The following is an 18,715-nucleotide window of genomic DNA, read 5'->3' on the forward strand; positions in this document are numbered from 1 at the left end:
GAACTCAAGAGCTGACACAGATGCTTGCTGATGCTGAGAGATGCTTGGAGTTGTGGACAGAAGGATGCTTGGAGATGCTAAAATAAGAGATGAAGCCAGAGTTTGCCCCAGAGAAGCAGTGAAGTTATCCTCTTGTTGATACCTTAGTTTGGATACATTTATGGCCTTAGAAGTATAAATTTATAACCTAATAAATCCCCTTTATAAAAACCAATCCATTTCTGATATTTTGCATAGCCAAAACACCTCCCAATAACCTTCTGTGGGAGGAACAATTGTTATTCTCAGGAGGCGCAGAAAGGATAAGTAACATGCTATGGGTCCAATCCTGGTAATGAAGTTTCAAAGTCTTCCCCATTTGGCTCTATGCTGCATTGCCTCTCCAAATGGAACTACACTCAGTTCTCAGAGCCTTCACTGGTGAATCTTTATCACATCCCTCTCAAATTACTAATGGACCTCTTTGCTATCAATCAGTCTGTTCCATACCTCATGGTTATGAATAAGCACAAGTATGCACATGGCATTGGATTTGGAGTCAGCAGACTTCTCAGCTCTTAGTTCTATATATTCTTTTCTGCATAACTTTGATCAAGGCACTTACCTCTGTGAGCCTTGATTTTCTCCTATTACCCACAGATTATAATATCTGCATGACTTTCCTCTCAAATTTATTATGAGTCGACTAAGATTATGTTTGTGATTGTGCTTTGTCAGCTGTTAAGTGATATAGAAAAGTTCTCAATATTATGACCTGTTTTTTTAAGGTGCTAACATCATTTTTGAAATTAGATTATAAGCTTGAAGAGTGAATGGCTAAACTTGAAAGGTGAAATCACTGCCCTCCCCCCCTACGTGGGATCAGACACCCAGGGGAGTGAATCTCCCTGGCAACGTGGAATATGACTCCCGGGGAGGAATGTAGACCTGGCATCGTGGGACAGAGAACATCTTCTTGACCAAAAGGGGGATGTGAAAGGAAATGAAATAAGCTTCAGTGGCAGAGAGATTCGAAAAGGAGCCGAGAGGTCACTCTGGTGGGCACTCTTATGCACACTTTAGACAACCCTTTTTAGGGTCTAAAGAATTGGGGTAGCTGGTGGTGGATACCTGAAACTATCAAACTACAACCCAGAACCCATGAATCTCGAAGACAGTTGTATAAAAGTGTAGCTTATGAGGGGTGACGATGGGATTGGGAAAGCCATAAGGACCACACTCCACTTTGTCTAGTTTATGGATGGATGAGTAGAAAAATAGGGGAAGGAAACAAACAGACAAAGGTACCCAGTGTTCTTTTTTACTCCAATTGCTCTTTTTCACTCTAATTATTATTCTTGTTATTTTTGTGTGTGTGCTAATGAAGGTGCCAGGGATTGATTTGGGTGATGAATGTACCACTATGTAATGGTACTGTAAACAATCGAAAGTACGATTTGTTTTGGATGTTCTTTTTTATTCTAATTTTTATTTTATTTTTTGGAGTAATGAAAAGTTCAGAGATTGATTATGGTGATCAATGTACAACTATGAACAACTGATTGTGCACTTTGAAGGACTGTATGTTGTGTGAATATATCTCAATAAAACTGCATTTAAAAAAAAATAAAATTAAATAAAATTAAAAAAAAAAAAGAGTGAATGGCTATGTCCTGTATTTATTTTCATAGCAGCTGCCACAAAGCACGTGCAGTTCTTATTAATACTCACTAAAAACTGCATTCTCTTTTGCTGGATAAGGTGACATTTGTACAACATTGGGGAAAAAATTACTTTTTGCACTGGAGTGGTAGATTTTCCCTGGTACTCTACCCCTGCCCTTTGAATCATGTTTTCTCTTTTCTTTTCTCTTTCCTTCTTCCTTCTTTCTCTTCCTCTTCTGCTGTTTCTTCTGCTTCTGTTTCTGACAGAATTTTCTAGTGTACTTTTTATCACACTTTAAGAGGGGCCTGCATTTCTAATGCTATTTCCATGATTCCAGTGCTGCTGTTTTGTGGACCACATATGGAGTGGCAAGTTCCTATGGTGCTTTGTTTAATTAAAAAAAATCCCACGACTATAACACAGGCATTTTATTCATGTACATGATTTCATAATTGCTTTAATTATATAGTGTCAAAAGAACTGGTCCTGGAATTAGAAAGAAGAGAGCTTTACTAACACTATAACAGTTCATGAATTGGCAACATCAAGTAAAAGCAGGGGGCATTGGGAATTGATAGTCGAAAAACAAAACAAACAAACAAAAATAACAAAACTGGCAGTTGTCAAGCGAGTTCTGTTCTAGTAGTTCATTGGAACATCAAGTCAAAATGAAAGTTGTCCATAACTGATTGGTCAGAGTGCAGGCCTCTTTTCTTGTACTGCTTCCTGTAATTCTCATTCTTTAAGCCACATGTTCTGTGACGTCTGGTTGCATCAGCATAGCGTGTTCACCTTATGTGCTTCCATTGCCAGGAGGTGACCCAAGGTCTGAAGGTCAATTTAGAGTTCCTTTAACAATATGGTTTTGAAAAATGCTTAACATCATGTCAAAAGAACTTTCCATGATGTTACAGTGTCACTGTAATAGTAATTTTCAAACAGCTAAGTGCTTGGTGGTAGACAATTTGGTCCTCCATCCTCATGTTTCCATAAGAGAATCAATCTCTACCTCACTCTCCAGAAGTGAATAATTTGCCAGGAAAACTTCCTTTACCTGCTACTTGTACATTGGAAGAGAGGAAACTTCTCTAATTACATCTGTTGGGTCACATCCTACATCCAGTGCACAGAGTTAACTTTCTTCCAAAGCAGGAAGCAAGTTCTCCTGCCTGCAATCAGGTCAATCCTGAGATTCAGACTTTTGTGTCAGTGGTTCTCAACCCTTCAGCATATTAGAAACAGATGCCCAGGCTTCACCACAGACCAATTACTACAGAATATCTAGGGCTTGGGCCTGGGTGGGCTAATTTTATAAAGCTCTCCAGTGCACAGCCAGGGTTGTGACCTACCATTCTGTGCAGTAAGCACACTATGCCCAGTCATGTTTCTGTTCTCTCTCTCCAGGTACTGGGAAGGTAAGTCCTTTCTGTGGGGAGCTGGAGGTGGAGAAATTATCTTCATTTGGGAGGGTAGTGAAGGTAATGAGGCCTCAGGTCCTAGCTATCTGTTCTAATTCAGATTTACTGTTTAATAAAGTTTCGACGCCTGCTCAACTGGTTAGAATCTGAGTGAGGCAGGGATAACTGGTAACCTTTTAACTTCCTACACTGAACCATGAATGGATGTACCACTATTTACTAACACTTGGAAATTAATGTTGTCTCCTTTATATTACTGTTATAAAGAATGCATGTTCCTCCATATTTTGGATTATTGCCAGAGCTGGGTTTACTTGAAGACAGTATATGATTTTATTTTGGCTCATTTTTTTCTCATACAGTCTGGGTTTTTCTGATTTCATTGCCATATTATAATTTAATGTGTTTCTCTGTACTCTTTTTCTATAAGTTGGATGTACATGTAGATTGATCAGATTCATGCTTGATTTTTGGATGAAGGGGAGATACTACTTCATAGGTGGTGATGTGGATGTGTTCTTCCTTTGGGAGAGCATAATGTCTAATTATGTAACTTTTTCATGGAATTTTCAGATGTTGCTGTTCATACCTGGCTATTCTTTAGGGGCAAAATCAAATCAAAGGTGTTTATGTGGAGGGACGAGTGTAGAGGGAAATAATGAGAAGAAATGTTCTAAAATCTGGGACTGTCTTCAAGGGCCACTATTGGAAATTAATCACTTCCAACCATTTCTTTTTTTATTTATATTAGAGAAGTTGTAGTTTTACAGAAAAATCTTGCATAAAATACCGAGTTCCCGTATACCACCCTATTATTAACACCTTGCATTGTTGTGGTACATTTGTTATAATTAATAAAAGAAAATTTTTATAATTTACTATTAACTGTAGTCCATAGTTTACATTAGGATTCACTGTTTGTGTTGTACAGTACTATGGTGTTTTAAAAATTTTTATTCTGGTAACATATATACAACCTAAAATTTCCCCTTTTAACCAACTTCAAACATATAATTCAGTGCTATTAATTATGTTCACAATGCTCCCATCACCACCATGTATTTTCAACACTTTCCCATCACCCCACAAGGAAACAATTTAAGCATTAACTTGCCATTTTCTATTCCCATCCCAGCCATCAGTAGCCTATATTCTAGTTTCTGACTATGAAGTTGCTTATATTAATGATTTCATATCAGTGAAATCATATAGTAATTGTCTTTTTGTGTCTGGCTTATTTCACCATGATGCCTTCATGGTTCGTCCATGTTGTCTCAAGTATCAGAACTTTTTTATGGCTGAATAATATTCCATTTTATTTATATACCACATTTTGTTTATCCACCCATTGGTTGATGACCACTTGCGATGCTTCTGTCTTTTGGCAGTTGTGAATAATGGTGCTATCTGGTTGAGTCCCTGCTTTCAGTTCTTTTGAGTCTATATCTAGAAGTGAGATTGTCAGGTCATATGGTAATTCTATACTTAACTTTCTGAGCAATCACCAAGCTGTCTTCTACAACAGCTACTTCCAACCATTTTCATTCTCTTTGGATCCTTCCTCAGATTCCAGGGTGGGAGGGCCTCTGAGAGTGCTATCAGACTGTATTCATTGGGGGAAGAAATTACTTCTCCAAAGGAAATAAGGATGTCATTAAAGACTCAAAAATGGGTTGTCTCAATAAAAAATAACAAATGTCACTCTGGCTCCTGATAAAGGCATTACAGTTTTTTAGTCTACTGATAAAAATATGTTTCTCTATTTCTGCTGTACTTTGATCATCACCACTAACAGGTATTTAAATGTTCTAGCTAGTTACTGAGTTTCTTATGTGTAGGTGAAGGTGAGAAAATACTGTTTTGCCCCTAATTTGTGGCTTATATTCTATACTGATAAGCCATGTGTCATTGTTATTACATTTCAAATGAAACTAAGAATTTCTTCAATTTGCATATAAACTCAGAATTTTTTAATATGATATTCCTCCTCTTGCTGTTTCTTCTCTTAGTTTTCAAAAACTTTTTTATCAGGTAGTCTGATAATGATTGTTCTAAAATACAATAAACAAAAAATGTATAGGTGAAATCCAACAAAATGGTGCAGTTGGGTAAAGATGGGAAATGAGAAAGTCATTGGAGGGCAGGGTGGAAACATGATTAATGGCTGTCGCAGCTATTCCCTACTATCTCACAAAGTCCCATGCCTTGTACCTAATCCAGCTGAGTTAGGATGTTTCAGCTGATAGCAAACACTCAATAATTACAGGAAGATATACTAGGAGAATTACTTCTTGAGAAGATGAATGGAATCATTTCCCCTTGGGGTTTCTACTTGCTGAGCTGTTGACATTGTACAAGACTGTGCTACAGGTAGAATTGTTTTCAGAAGTTTTCTGGTCTTTGCCTCAGCAAAGACTTAGGTCTAAGGAATAAGAGGGAGCAGGCTCCTGAGTCACAGTCCCAGCTGATAAGGGAAGGTGGAGGGGCTCGGCTGAAGTGCAATTAATATTTCTTCTGAAAACAACTGGTGCCTCCTGAGGTTGGTAGAATCCCAGAGTGAGTGTATGTACATGAGGCTCCTTTATGAGCATCTCTGTAAAAAGACTTTTATGAAAAATGCCATAAAGGAGATCCATAATTTTGGGAGGTTGCAGGAAAGAGGGAACACAGCTCTGCCCAGACTTTCTAACTTGGGTATTTGATGTTAGATACAGAGAGAAGGTCAGAATAAGGGCACAGTGTGCCTAATACAAAGAAGGGCTTAGAAAATCATAAATCATAATCCTCTTGTAGAAAATGATGAGATTGAGATATTGATACCAAAATGCCAAACAGAATAGAATGGAGTCCAATTGTTATGGTCAAGTGAAGAAAAAGGTTGGAGGACTTGTGAATTATAGCTTGGCAAGATACCATTTTTGAGTGGATATATGAAGGCTGAGATGGAGAATATAGTTCAGCAATCATGGAGGGTATAGAGAGATATTTCAGAGTTACCAGATGCTGGAAATGTGTGACAGAAAACCTAATTTATTTTATAAGAGTTTGGACAATTGAGTTCATAGACAGATAAAGGAGGTTCTGGTTTATACATCTCAGATCCAAACTTTGTGATTCATTAACCTAAGATGGGAAACATACTAGAAATAGAATTTAGATCAAGAGGACATTAAATAAAGCACATTTTAAACACAGAGCAATTGATATAACATTGAAGGCCCACAATATGTCCCTGGTGCATTCATCAAAGTGGAAAGTCAAGAATGACCAGTGATGAGGACTTGACCCTCCAGCTCTCCCCTCACGCAGACTCCATATGTCCCAGAAGCATCAGGAGGTAACAAGAAATCTGTGATGCTTTTCTGTCCCTTTCCAGAGATTCTCTCACTCCCTTTTCTCTTTCTCCTAAGTTTCAGTTTAGTTTACTGTCTTGAGGTGATCCAGTGTTGTCTGTGTGTATCTTCATATCTCTACTAAAAGAACTACTCCTCTTTCTGTCCTCCTCTAGCATCAGCATCCTTGATCCTTGAAAGTTACCTACAGGGGATCCACAGAGCTCATGCTCTGAAGGGAGTGGTGTTGGCTTACTGGAAAATAAGAAAGATGGAAGAGTCCTTGGAGAAGCCAGCCAAGAGCATTATCACTGATTGTTACTCTTATTGCATATAACTAATTTGAAAATACAGTTTTGCTTTTCTTGGAAGAAAATGGACTCTTAATGATATTATATTCTTATTCCCTTGGATATTTCTACACTCTCTGCCATTTTTCCTTCTTGAAGAACTTTTTCTCTCACCCTTTCCCATGAAGGGGTTACCCTGGTTCTCTTCATTCAAACTTCTGCTTCTCTTTCACCATCATCTATATCTCCTCATAGACATTTCTATGTGACCACAAACCTCTAATGACTAAAGGATCACAGCAGCATAAATTTGAGCCCTATCCACTGAACACAGAGAAGGATACAGGAATAAAAATAGACAAAATAACAGACCTTGGAAATATGTAAGTTTTCTTTCTCTTTTAAGTTTCGGTTCCCTGCATAGTCTTTAGAATAAAGGAATCACCAAGACAGATATCCTGAAAGTCATTTTGATTCTTTTGGTAATTTCCTACTCTGGCATTCCACAAGGGTGACTGTCTTACGATTTTGTATCCTCTTTAAATATGGATAATGTATGTCTTTTTCTTTGGGAAATCCTAGCAAGAATCAATCTATGAAGACCTGGCTACCAGCCTTTTCCCTTTAGACAGAGTATAGGTTGGAAAATTACCTTTTAATTTGTTGTTTGTTTGGCTCTATTCACCTACTTGCTTATTTATTGCAGTACATATTTTTCTGGTTATAAAAGTGCTATCTATTTATTCTAGAAAATTTAGGTAACAAAAAGTATAAGGGGTAAGTTAAAACCAACTACAAATGCACTGTCCAGAAATTGACACAGTTTCTATTTTGGTATTTTCCCTTGCATTTTGAATGCATAACTGATAAACTGTGGTCATATTGTACATACTGTTTTATGTTATATGTTTAGAAACATAATATTATATTCTGAATAATTTTATCCTGCTCTTAAATATAATCCAAAGGATTATTCTTTATGTTTACACAGTTTTTATTATGTTAATGTAGTTTATTGTTTAACTTGTTCCATATAATTGGACAATTATGTAGTATACAATTTTGAATTATCCTTTGATGAATATTCTTATACAGAGTTGTATGGTCATTTCTGATTAATACTTTAGGAAAAAGTTCCCCAAAGCAAATGCCTTGGTCAAATTTGAGAATTTTTTCAAGGTTCTTTCTCCACATGGCCAAATTGCTTTCCTGTGAGATTATTTAAAGTTGTGTTTTATTTCTAGAGGTTAATACCCACATATTCCCCAACATGGGCATCAAAAAAAAAAAAAAAAAAACAAAACTAATTCATGAGTAAGATGATATCATGTATATTCATTTATACTTCATTAGTTATGAGTGAGGTACACTTTTCTTCCTTTGTCACTCTCAGAGATTACTGTTTTCATTCCTCCTGAGAAGATGAGAAACAATGCATAGTAGTTGATATTAAATATTTATAGGTGGAAGTAATTAATTAAAGATGGCCTGAAAATATATGACTAAGGAGATTTGGGAAAACCAAAATCCAGCTAAGAGGATTCAAATATGTTTCAGGAAAATGTGGCAGATGCAAAAGAAAGCTGGAGCTTAATGAATTGAATGTCTTTGCGGTGAAAGACAATGTGAGTGGCTAACACAATGTCCAGTAAGGCGGTGTTCAAAAGGCAGTAAATGTTTACTTCTAACACTATGCAGGGGAAATGTTGCTGACTAGTGGACTCGAGTACTAATCCTTTTTGTGGCTAAATTCTTATAGTGGCGAGAGACAACTTAGGAAAGTAGAGCCATCTCTAATTAGTTGGCATCTAACTGAAAGTATCAGATTTACCATATACATTAATCCCTCCATCCATCCAGGGATCCCAGCAAAATAATAATAAAGGAAAAATCCCATATCAATAAAGGTAAAGATAGGAGAAATCATCAGCATATGTGAATTTCAATGGCTTTTCAGGAGATAAAAAGCAAATAGACTACATAGCTGGGACTGCAGTGGTGGAGAGTGCTGCTTAAGGGCAGTGGCACCAGACCCAGAGGTACTTACGGGTTCCAAGGAGAGGGAGAGGGTGTGGTTGGTTGAAGAGGTGTGTACACTGGAAAAACATGTTCTTAAAGTTAACCCATTCCTGTCTGTGTGAACCCATTGTAAGTAGGACCCTTTGATGAGGCTACTTCAGTAAAGGTGTGGCCCACCTCAGTGAGGATGAGGCTTAATCCTATTAGTGGAGTCCTTTGTAAGAGAATGAAATACAGATACAGAGAGGGAAAGCCATGGAAGCAAGAAGCTGAAATCAAGGAAACCTGGATGGGAAGGGAGAGACTAGCAGACATGGCCACATTCTTTACCATGTGACAGAGGGGCCAAGGGTCACCAGCAGCTGGTCTTCGGGAATAAACCATCACCTTGATAATGCCTTGATTTGGACATTTTCCTGGTCTTAAAACTGTGAGCAAATAAATCCCCATTGTTTAAACTAAGCCATTTCATGGCATATGCCTTGAATAGCCTAGGAAACAAAAGCAGAGGGAGAACAGGGAAAGAATGCAGAATATTGGGGGGAGGGTAGTTGACTGAAATGAGAAAGTCTGCCTACAGTACAACTAAGTCAGCTGTTTCACAAATATCCTCCCCTTTTGCCCTATCTTAAATACTCAGTTTATGACAACCTAGTATTTCATTTCCCATTAAAACTTTGATAATTCTTTTTTGAAAAGAGACAAAATTAGGGCTATTAAATTGGGTATTAGAATCCCAGAGTAAAGTCATTCTTTTTATTTAGGAGAAATAGCATAAAAGCCAGTTCCCTATATGATCATTTAGTCAGCTTTTCTATTCCTAGGAGAGAATAGTGGCGACACATATATACAAGTACAGTAGCAGAAAAAATTGACACCTAGACCACACAACCTGTAATCACCAGATGTGACAAACAAGAAACTTAAAAGTAAAAAATGAAGATGAGAAACTGAAAAATTGATTTCAGAAGGAATTTCAATCATTCAAGGAACAAAAGATAATATAAAAAGATGTATTTTCAAAGAATTGCATCCACAAAACAATAGGGCATTATGGTAAAGGAACTAACAAAACATGAAAGAGCTCCTGTATATTAAAGATATGATTGCCAGAATAAAATATATACCTCAGAGCTTAGACTAGAAATCAGAGATAGAAAGCACAAGAAAAAGACTTAGCTAATAAATCAGAGATTTAATATACAATTATTAGGAGTACCAGAAAAAATGAGATGGGAAGAAATTGAGGGAGTAAATAATACAAGAAAATCTCCCTGAGCCTTAGATAGGAAAGCATTTTCAGATAGAAAGGATCTACTAAATTTATCACAGAATAAATGAAAACTGATCTACCTGCAGCAACATCTTTATAAAGTGTAGGGATACCATGAATAAAGACTCTAAAAGCAATATTATCAAACAAAGTAATAATGCCTTCACAATTAAGTGTGATTACAAAATGAATATACTTTTAAACATGCAAAGACTCAGACAGATTACTTCCCATTACTCCATTCTGAGATAATTACTTGAATATGATTTTAAAATGGGGGTGAAAATCTGGAAAGACAGAGTCATGAGATATACACTATGGTACAGAAATCACTTAAACCCCAGGATTCCAAGGGCAGAACAGGCCTATAGAGCAGTCACTCGATACTGGAAGAGAAGGTGAATGGACTCAAGATAATAATGTCTTTAAGAAGAAGAGAAGAATGGATTCCAAGCTGTATTAGTTATTTTTTACTGTGTAATGAATTACCACAAACCCACACACCTTCTCAGTTTCTGTAAGTCAAAAATCCAGGAATGGATTGGCTGGATCCTTTGCTTGTCTCTCAGAAAGCTACTATCAAGGTGTTGGCCAGGGCTGGGTCTCATCTGAAGACCCTGCCTTGATAAGATCTATGTCCAAGCTTAGGTGGTTGTTGGCAAAATTTTTGTACTGAGGACTTCAAGTGCTAGCAGGCTGTTGGCTGGAGACTGCCCTTTAGTTGCTTGTCTGATGGGCCTCTCCAAGATGGCAGCTTGCTTTGTCAAAGTCATGCCAATAAGGTAATAAAGTCTGTGAGCAAGACAGAAGTTACAGTCTTTTTAAACTCAATTGTGAAAATGACATTCCATCATCTTTATCATATTCTATTAGTTAAAAACAAGTCACTAGACAAACCCAGGGGTGGGGATCATTGGGGTTCAGAGCATTGAGCGTCTCCGTGCCACACTCTAACTGAATGCTTGAGGATGATGATACTAAAAACTGTGTGAGTGTGTGTGTGTCTATGCATTTCTGTATGAATATATGCATTTATGTACATGCTTTTATGATATATACATATCTTTGAGAAAATTTATAATAAATTAAAAGCCTATTATGGCAGTATTATTTAGAGGACTTAATGAAGAATAAGAATAAAACACTCTTTTTATCTGGGAGATATTCTCCTAAGTGGTGTGGAACCCTGGATTCATAAAAAATGCAATAGGAGTGCTTTATTTGACTCTACTGTATATGATATTTACTAGTAAAATAACATGAATGTTGCTCACTTGTTTTCAGCTTTTACCTGTAAGAGTTAACTGTGGTTACAATTCAGAATGTTTTCAATCTTGACAATGTACCAATAAAAGCACAGCTTTCTGAAGTTTGAAGGTGCAGGAATAGAGATGGAGGGAAGTGTAAAGGTGCTAATATCCTCATGTAACCTAATATAAAGTTGATGTAACAGTAAATGTATATTGTACATATTTAAGTATAACATTTAAAAGCAGAAGAGTGGCCAACTGAAGAAGTAAAATAAGTATCAAAGGTTGAAGAAAGGAGAAATAGTGTGGATATTGTAAACATGTTTAAACTTCATTTTTTTGTAGTAGAAAGCCAAAAATATCTTAAATTGATGAATGAGGAATAGGGATTTATAAGCAGATAGCTCATTACTTAAAGGCATAGGGTAAGAACCCTAAGAATATTAAATTATGTTAAATTAAACTAGAGATGTGTGGGCTTAAAGCAGGGGAACTCTTCTTTTTATTATGTGCTCTACTGTACCATACTGTATTGTTGTGATTTTTTTTACCATATTCATGAAAAATACCACCAAACAATCCTTATTCATATACCAGCAAGACAAAATAACATCTTTTTTGTACTATGTAGATGTGCCTCTAGGGGAAACGTGAGCTGAAAACACATGAGAATCCCCTCCAATGTTATATAATATTATTCATTAAAAATTAATCATAAATGCAGTTAATGATATTTAACCATGTCTACTCTCACCCCAGGTGAATTTAGTTGACTTAATGGAACCTGACCAACTCTGACCAAAAGAACAAAATTAAGCTTTTGGACGTACAAAGTCTTCATTCACGTGGCTCATCCAAAATGCAGAGACTCTTAGGTCTGGTTGGCACTTTGAGTGCTTAAATTTGATAAAACTACCCAGGGTTAAGTCTAGGTTTTGTTTGTCATGTCCTATGAGACCTTCAGCAGGATAGAAAATATTTGCTTTAGTTTTCTCATCTATAAAATAGTTTCTGCCATATGGGAGCTGTAAGGATCAAATGTAAGATATTTAACATGCTCTCTAGCACATAACAAGTACCACAGAAATCCTGTTTAATGGTGCCTTTCTCATTATACAGTGAATTTCATACAAACAGAGACCATGTGTGATTTATCCAACTCTCTTTAGTATCCATCGAGTTGAGAGATTTTAAGTGCTCAATAAATGAACCTGGAATAAATGAAAAAGTGGAAGGGTGGATGGATGGATGGATAGATAATGGCACGAGAAAGAAATTTTTTTAAAAAAGCTATTTTGGAAACTAGAAGCATCCATGCAAGGAGAAATGTTTCCTATAAACTACCCCTGGAGTAAATGGCAGTCTTACTTGATCCTAATACTTCCTCTTTTCAAGTGACGTGGACTGTTTCTGATGGCCACAAGAAACAGGACTGAAGTGACTGAGTTTGTTTTATTGGGACTGTCCAACTGGCTGGAGATGCAGCCAGTTATTTTTGGGATTGTCCTTACCATGTACCTGGTGGCAGTTATTGGCAATTCCCTATTACTGTTGTTGCCAGCTCAGACCCCAAGCTTCAGACCCCTATGTATTTCCTGCTTAGCCAGCTTTCCTTTATTGACATATTTCTGACTACCATCACTGTTTCTCAGATGCTAGTGCACACACTTTCTGTGAATCGAACCATCTCCTTTGCTGTATGGTCCAGCTCTTCTTTATGACTGTGGGCAGCGTGGAAGGACACTTACTGGCTGCCATGGCCTATGACTGCTTTGTTGCCATCTGTGATCCCTTAAGATACTCTGCCATCATCAGCTGCCACCTCTGTCTGCGCATAACTTTGACCTCATGGGTGGTTGTCAGCCTCAACAGCCTCCTTTATATTGTGTTGGTTACCCATTTAACCTTCTGTGGCAACCAGATCACCCACTTCTTCTGTGACATTACAACCCTGTTGCAGCTCTCCTGCACCCGACCAGTGGTCAGTGAAATGCTGATATTCACTGAGGGTGTAGCTGTGGTGGTCAGCCCCTTCTTCATTTTGGGCTCCTGTGCCCGCATTGGTGTTGCCATAGGCCACATGCACTCAGTTGCTGCCCTGCGCAAAGCCCTGTCCACCTGTAGTGCTCACATCCTGTCTGTCCTACTACTGTATGGCTCTGTAATCCGCATGTACCTCCAACCATCCTCCAGCTATGACCTGAACCAGGATCGTCAGGTCGCCGTCTTCTACACAGTAGTTACTCCTATGCTAAACCCACTGATCTACAGCCTGAGGAATCAGGAAGTTAAGTGTGCTCTGCACAGGCTTGCTAGGAAACTACATGTCAGGAAACTTGCAACCTGGTTCCCAGGCAAAAAGAGAATGACAGCACTTCTTCTGAGCTCAAGTAGTTAACATACAACTTGAGAATGCCTCAAGCTGATGGGTTACACATGTAATAACTGATATGGCTCATATTCACTTGGGATAATCTTCCCTGGTAGGTCTCTCTTGGGTGGATTTGGGAAGATGTGAGTTGATAAATAAATGGCTAAGGTCCATGTTGATCAACATAGAATCTCAGAACATTGTAACTGAAAAGGTATTTTTAAACCACCAAACCGAAACCTCTCATCTTTCTTATATACCATCTGGGATGCAGAGGACTACTAATAATGATTTCCAATCACTATGGCCTATAGAATTTTGAATATTTCAATAATGTGGCATATAATTTCTTCTGGAGAAAAGTCAAAGTGAGTTCAAAACCATTATATAGAGGAGTGAATTTTGAATAAGACATAGAATAGCCTAAGCCTTTCTTAAAATTCTAAGATTTTTATAGATTCCCCCTCAGTGCAATGACCTCTCAACCCACAATCATAAAAAGCAAATGCAATAGCTAGTGACTCAGTTATTTCTTCGGTACCCCTGTGCAACCTAATAAAAGTTTATGTGGGTCATTGATAATAGAGAGTAGAGGAGTTGGCACAGTGTCCCTAATACCAAGAGCATGAAGTCAGATTTGGCGTATATATGGGAGATAGACTTGATTGGACGTATTGATGGATTGGATGTAGTATTTACGGGAAAAGGAAGAATCAAGGAGGAACTGTGAAAATGGGAGGAATCATCATGTCATTTACTTAGATGGGGAAAGTGTTAGTAGAAAGCATGTGGATTGGGGGCAGGCAGACAAAAACCAATAGCTCTGTTTTGACCATGTTAATTTTAGATATTAGGTATCCATGTAGAGCTGTTTCAGAATAGTCTTGAGGCTCAGGTAGAGGTCTTTTCTGGAGATAGAATTGTTAGAGGCAAGAAAACATTTTTGATATTTGAAGCCATGGGACTGAATAAAATTATCTAGTAAGATAGTGTAGAAAAGAGTAGAGAACTATGGTCAGAGGCCTGAGATGAGGGGCACTCTAACATTTAGAGATCTGGGAGAAAGATAGCAAAGGAAACTGAGAAGCAGCTATTGGTAAGAGGAAAAGGAGGCTAAGTTTGACCTGTCATAAGCATAGAAAAGGGAATGTTTCCAGAATGGAGGCATGGTCATTCTCTCAAATGTAGTTTAGAGGCCATTAATGGGAACAGAGAATTGACTATTAGATTTGGCAAAATATGTATTACTGAAACTTTGATAAGAGCATTTAAGTGAAATGTTAGGGGCAAATTCCAATTAAAGTAATTTTAGGATAGATTAGAAAGGGAAGAAGTGCAGACTGTGATTGTAGACACTTTTTTGACATTATTTTTTTTATTTGTTAATTTTTTTAATTTTTAATTTATTTTTTATCAGAGAAGTTGTAGGTTTACAGAAAAATCATGCCTAAAATACAGAACTCCCATATACCACCCTATTATTAATACCTTGCATTAGTGTGGTACATTTGTTACAATTCATGAAAGAACATTTTTGTAATTATAATTTTTGTAATAGATAATTTTTATATATTATTATATGTATAATTAATATATATAACTATAGTCCATGGGTTTCAATAGGGTTCACTGTTTGTGTTGTATAATCCTATGTTTTTTTTATTCTAGTAACAAATACAACCTAAAATGTCCCATTTTTAACCACATTCACATATATGATTCAGTGTTGTTAATTATGTTCACAATAGACCATTCTTAAGTGCAGTTTGGCTGACAAGGTAGACAAAAAGTGATGTGTAACTGGAGGAGAACATAGAGTCAAGTGAAGGTTTCCTTTAATATTTTTAAAGCCTAGTGACATTAAAGCATGTTTGTATCTGACAGAAATAATCCAAGAAAGAACAAAAAATTAATGATTCAAAACAGAAAGGAAAACATTGCAAGAAACATATCTTAAGGAAATTATTTTACCTAGGAACTGAGCCACTTCTACTTCAACAGAAAGGAAATCAGAGTATAAGGATACATATGTAGGTGTGTTAGTGGATTTGGAGGTGGAAAATGGCAAATGGTTAAAGAGAATTCAACTGAGAGTGGTGAGGGTGGGAGTATTTTAGAGAATTATGAAAGAGAAGATATTCATGCTGACATTTGGGAAAGGGAAATACTAGGTAATGCTATAGGATTATCTGAAACTATTCAGTGTCCTTTTGAGTATTTTGTTCATGTGTTTATTAGTCAAGTCAACATGGTTGAGTGATGTTATCCAACAGTATTTGAGTACTCAGATGCAGGCATAAATAGGCAAAATGTTGGGTTTACCTTGGGTTTACCTAGTGCTCAGATTTTGCCAGTTAGAAGAAAGGGGACAAAAGAGTTAAGGGTGTTTACAAGAATATGGTTAGGATTCTGGACCACAAAATTTGTTCTTGTTGAGTGGGAAGGAAGGGCACAAATTAAGTGACAGATAATGAAAAATAATTTCAATGGATAATAAATCTCTGTGGTATCAGAGTGGGGGTACAGAATTAAATAAGCTGAAAGGATAGAAGCTGAAAGCAAATCAGATATTCAAAATTGAGATTTCACAGGTGGTACAGTTATTGGTGAGGGTAAAGTCTAAGATATGCACTTATGACTGGGTGGCTGAGATGGTTAAAATACAAGATTGTCGAAGTGAAAGACATCAGGAACTGAGAATTAGTTAGACCATTTATATGGATGTTCACATTTCCAAGAACGATAATTAGAGATAGAGAATCAGATGCTGAAGTCATCAACGAATGAGGGAGAAATACCACAAAATTGGTAGATGACAGTAACAAGGATAGAAAAATCTAACTGAGACAATTTCAGAGAAGCTTGAAATTTTGAAGGCGAGAGGGCCGAGGTCTCTTGATGGATTGGAATCTGAAACTGTTAAGCTGTAAAAACCCAAATGACTCCTCTTCCCATCACTGCGGAATTACTTTGGTTCTTGATATTGCTTCTCTTTGTAAATTTAAGTCATTTTTCATTCTTGGAACAGGCCAGCCTTTTCACTTGCTCCCTGTGCTTAACTGCACCAGAGAAAGAATTTGATGGGCCAAAATGAACCAGGTTAACTTTGGTCTAATCTAAACTGTCTAGGGAGATGTGAACACATAATACAAACACAGATTCATAGGCCAACTCTTGTGTTGTTGGTGTCTGTGTGTGTGTGTATGCATATGTGTATGCAAGTGTGTGTGTGTCTGTGTGTGTGATTTTCAAAGTAAAGGGAAACAGATCCTTAAACCCAGGGAAGAAATTAATTCTCAGTTCTGTAGATAAAACATTTCATGTACTTTCAGAAAGGAAAATTCAAGTTATGTGTAGCCCAGAAATGAAAACAGTCTTCAGTGAGACCATCTCAACACCCAGGGTGCATTTTTAACACCCTGTGTTTAGAGTGTCTCCCTAAGGGACTCTTCTGTTCTTAAAAACAAGTGTAAAGCAAGTGCTTACATTAGAAAGACTATAGGTTAAGGTGGGATATATTCCCTGCTCCCCTTTATGTTCAGTTTGTAGTCTGTGTTCTCTGCTTTCTGTGCTACGAGGGCAACCTTAGCTTTAAGTTTCTGGGACAGTGGCTGAAGCATCAGAGCTTAGAATGGTAGTGAAACAGAAAGGAAAAAAATATATGGGGGAAAAGAAGGAGGTCAACTAAGCATCTGTACACAGAGAATATGAGAGAAGAAACATCTTAAAACAAAAGTATATCAGAAAAGGCATTTTCACGGTTAAGAGCTTAGAGTTTCCTAGGAAACTCACTGTCCTTGGCAGTCAAGGTGAGTGGAACTCTGTTCAGTATTGTCATGCAGACCCAGATGCTTCTGTATTAGTTCTCTCTCATTCCGACAGTGTTATTCTTGTTTGAATCAGTGAATCTGGGTTGTTAGGACTGGGTCTGTATTCTAACTAGAAGAAAAAAGCCAAGAAAATAATTGGAGGGAAAACAGTTTCCATCTAAGCAAGTGAAGCAAACATTCCTTCTGTTCATATGTCACTGGTGAAGACTTAATTACTTAACATATCTAAATGCAAGAGGGAGTGGAAAACAGAGTTTCTAGATGTGCCCAGTTAAAACTTTGGTAACTCTATTACTAATAAAGGACAAGGAATCAATAGATAATGGGGAAAAATTGAAAGCTTCTGCTACAAACCTCTTTCCACATTTAGCAAGGCAAATAATTCCTTACTTTCACCTCTGAGTCTCTAAGCTTTTCAGTTCCATGTGTTCTCTCTGAACAATCCCCAGTTCCAGTGTATTAGTTAGGGTTCTCTAGGGAAACAGAACTGACAGGAGATATATATTATGTAAGTATTATGAGATTTTTTATAGCAACTGGCTCACACAACTGTGCGGACAGGCAAGTCCAAATTTTGTATGGTAAGCTACAAACTAGGAACTCCGATGAAAGTTTTCAGTGAATTCCCCAGGAGTAGCTGACTGGCTGAGGTGGAGATGGGAAATCTCCCTTCTGACTGCTGAAATCATTACTTCTTCTTTGAAAGCCTTCAGTTGATTGAATGAGACTTCTCTCATTTTTGAAGGCAGTCTCCTCAGTTGATAATAGATGTCATTAGCCATAGACAGACTCAACTTACTGATGATTTTAATCCATGAAATACCCTCAGAGTAACAATCAGGTCAGTGCTTCTTGGCCAAACAACTGGGCACCAAAAAACCTAGACAAGTTGACAGATGAACTTAACCATCACACCCAGCTTTTATGAGGTTGCCAAATTTCAGACTCCCTTCAGGTTCCTTTTCAAAGAAGTCATTCTCTAATCTTTCTGTATGGCCCACTAATGTTGCCATGTTTCTGTAAACTTTATCTAGAACGTTGCTATTCAAAGTGTGGTTCAAGCACCAGAAACAAGTTTTGTGGTAGCTTGTTAGAAATGCACAATCTCAGCTCCCTCCCCATCCCAGATCAACTGAACCAGAATGTGCTGTTTAACAAGATCCCAAACGATTGCCCACTTAAACTCTGAAAACTACTGCTCTTATGTTGGGGACGATTAAGGTAGCATGTATAAAATCCACCCTCAGCGATGCCGGAGATATGCAACATGGCCGCTAGGGCTGATGCA

At 37.4% G+C, this 18,715-nt stretch overlaps 1 pseudogene; it reads left to right on the forward strand.

Moving 5' to 3' along the window:
* The first annotated feature begins 12,639 nt into the window (after positions 1–12,639).
* LOC119545305 lies at positions 12,640–13,624 on the forward strand (annotated as a pseudogene).
* Positions 13,625–18,715: the final 5,091 nt, after the last annotated feature.

This window comes from Choloepus didactylus, chromosome 10, assembly GCF_015220235.1.
Source record: "Choloepus didactylus isolate mChoDid1 chromosome 10, mChoDid1.pri, whole genome shotgun sequence".
NCBI lineage: Eukaryota > Metazoa > Chordata > Mammalia > Pilosa > Megalonychidae > Choloepus > Choloepus didactylus.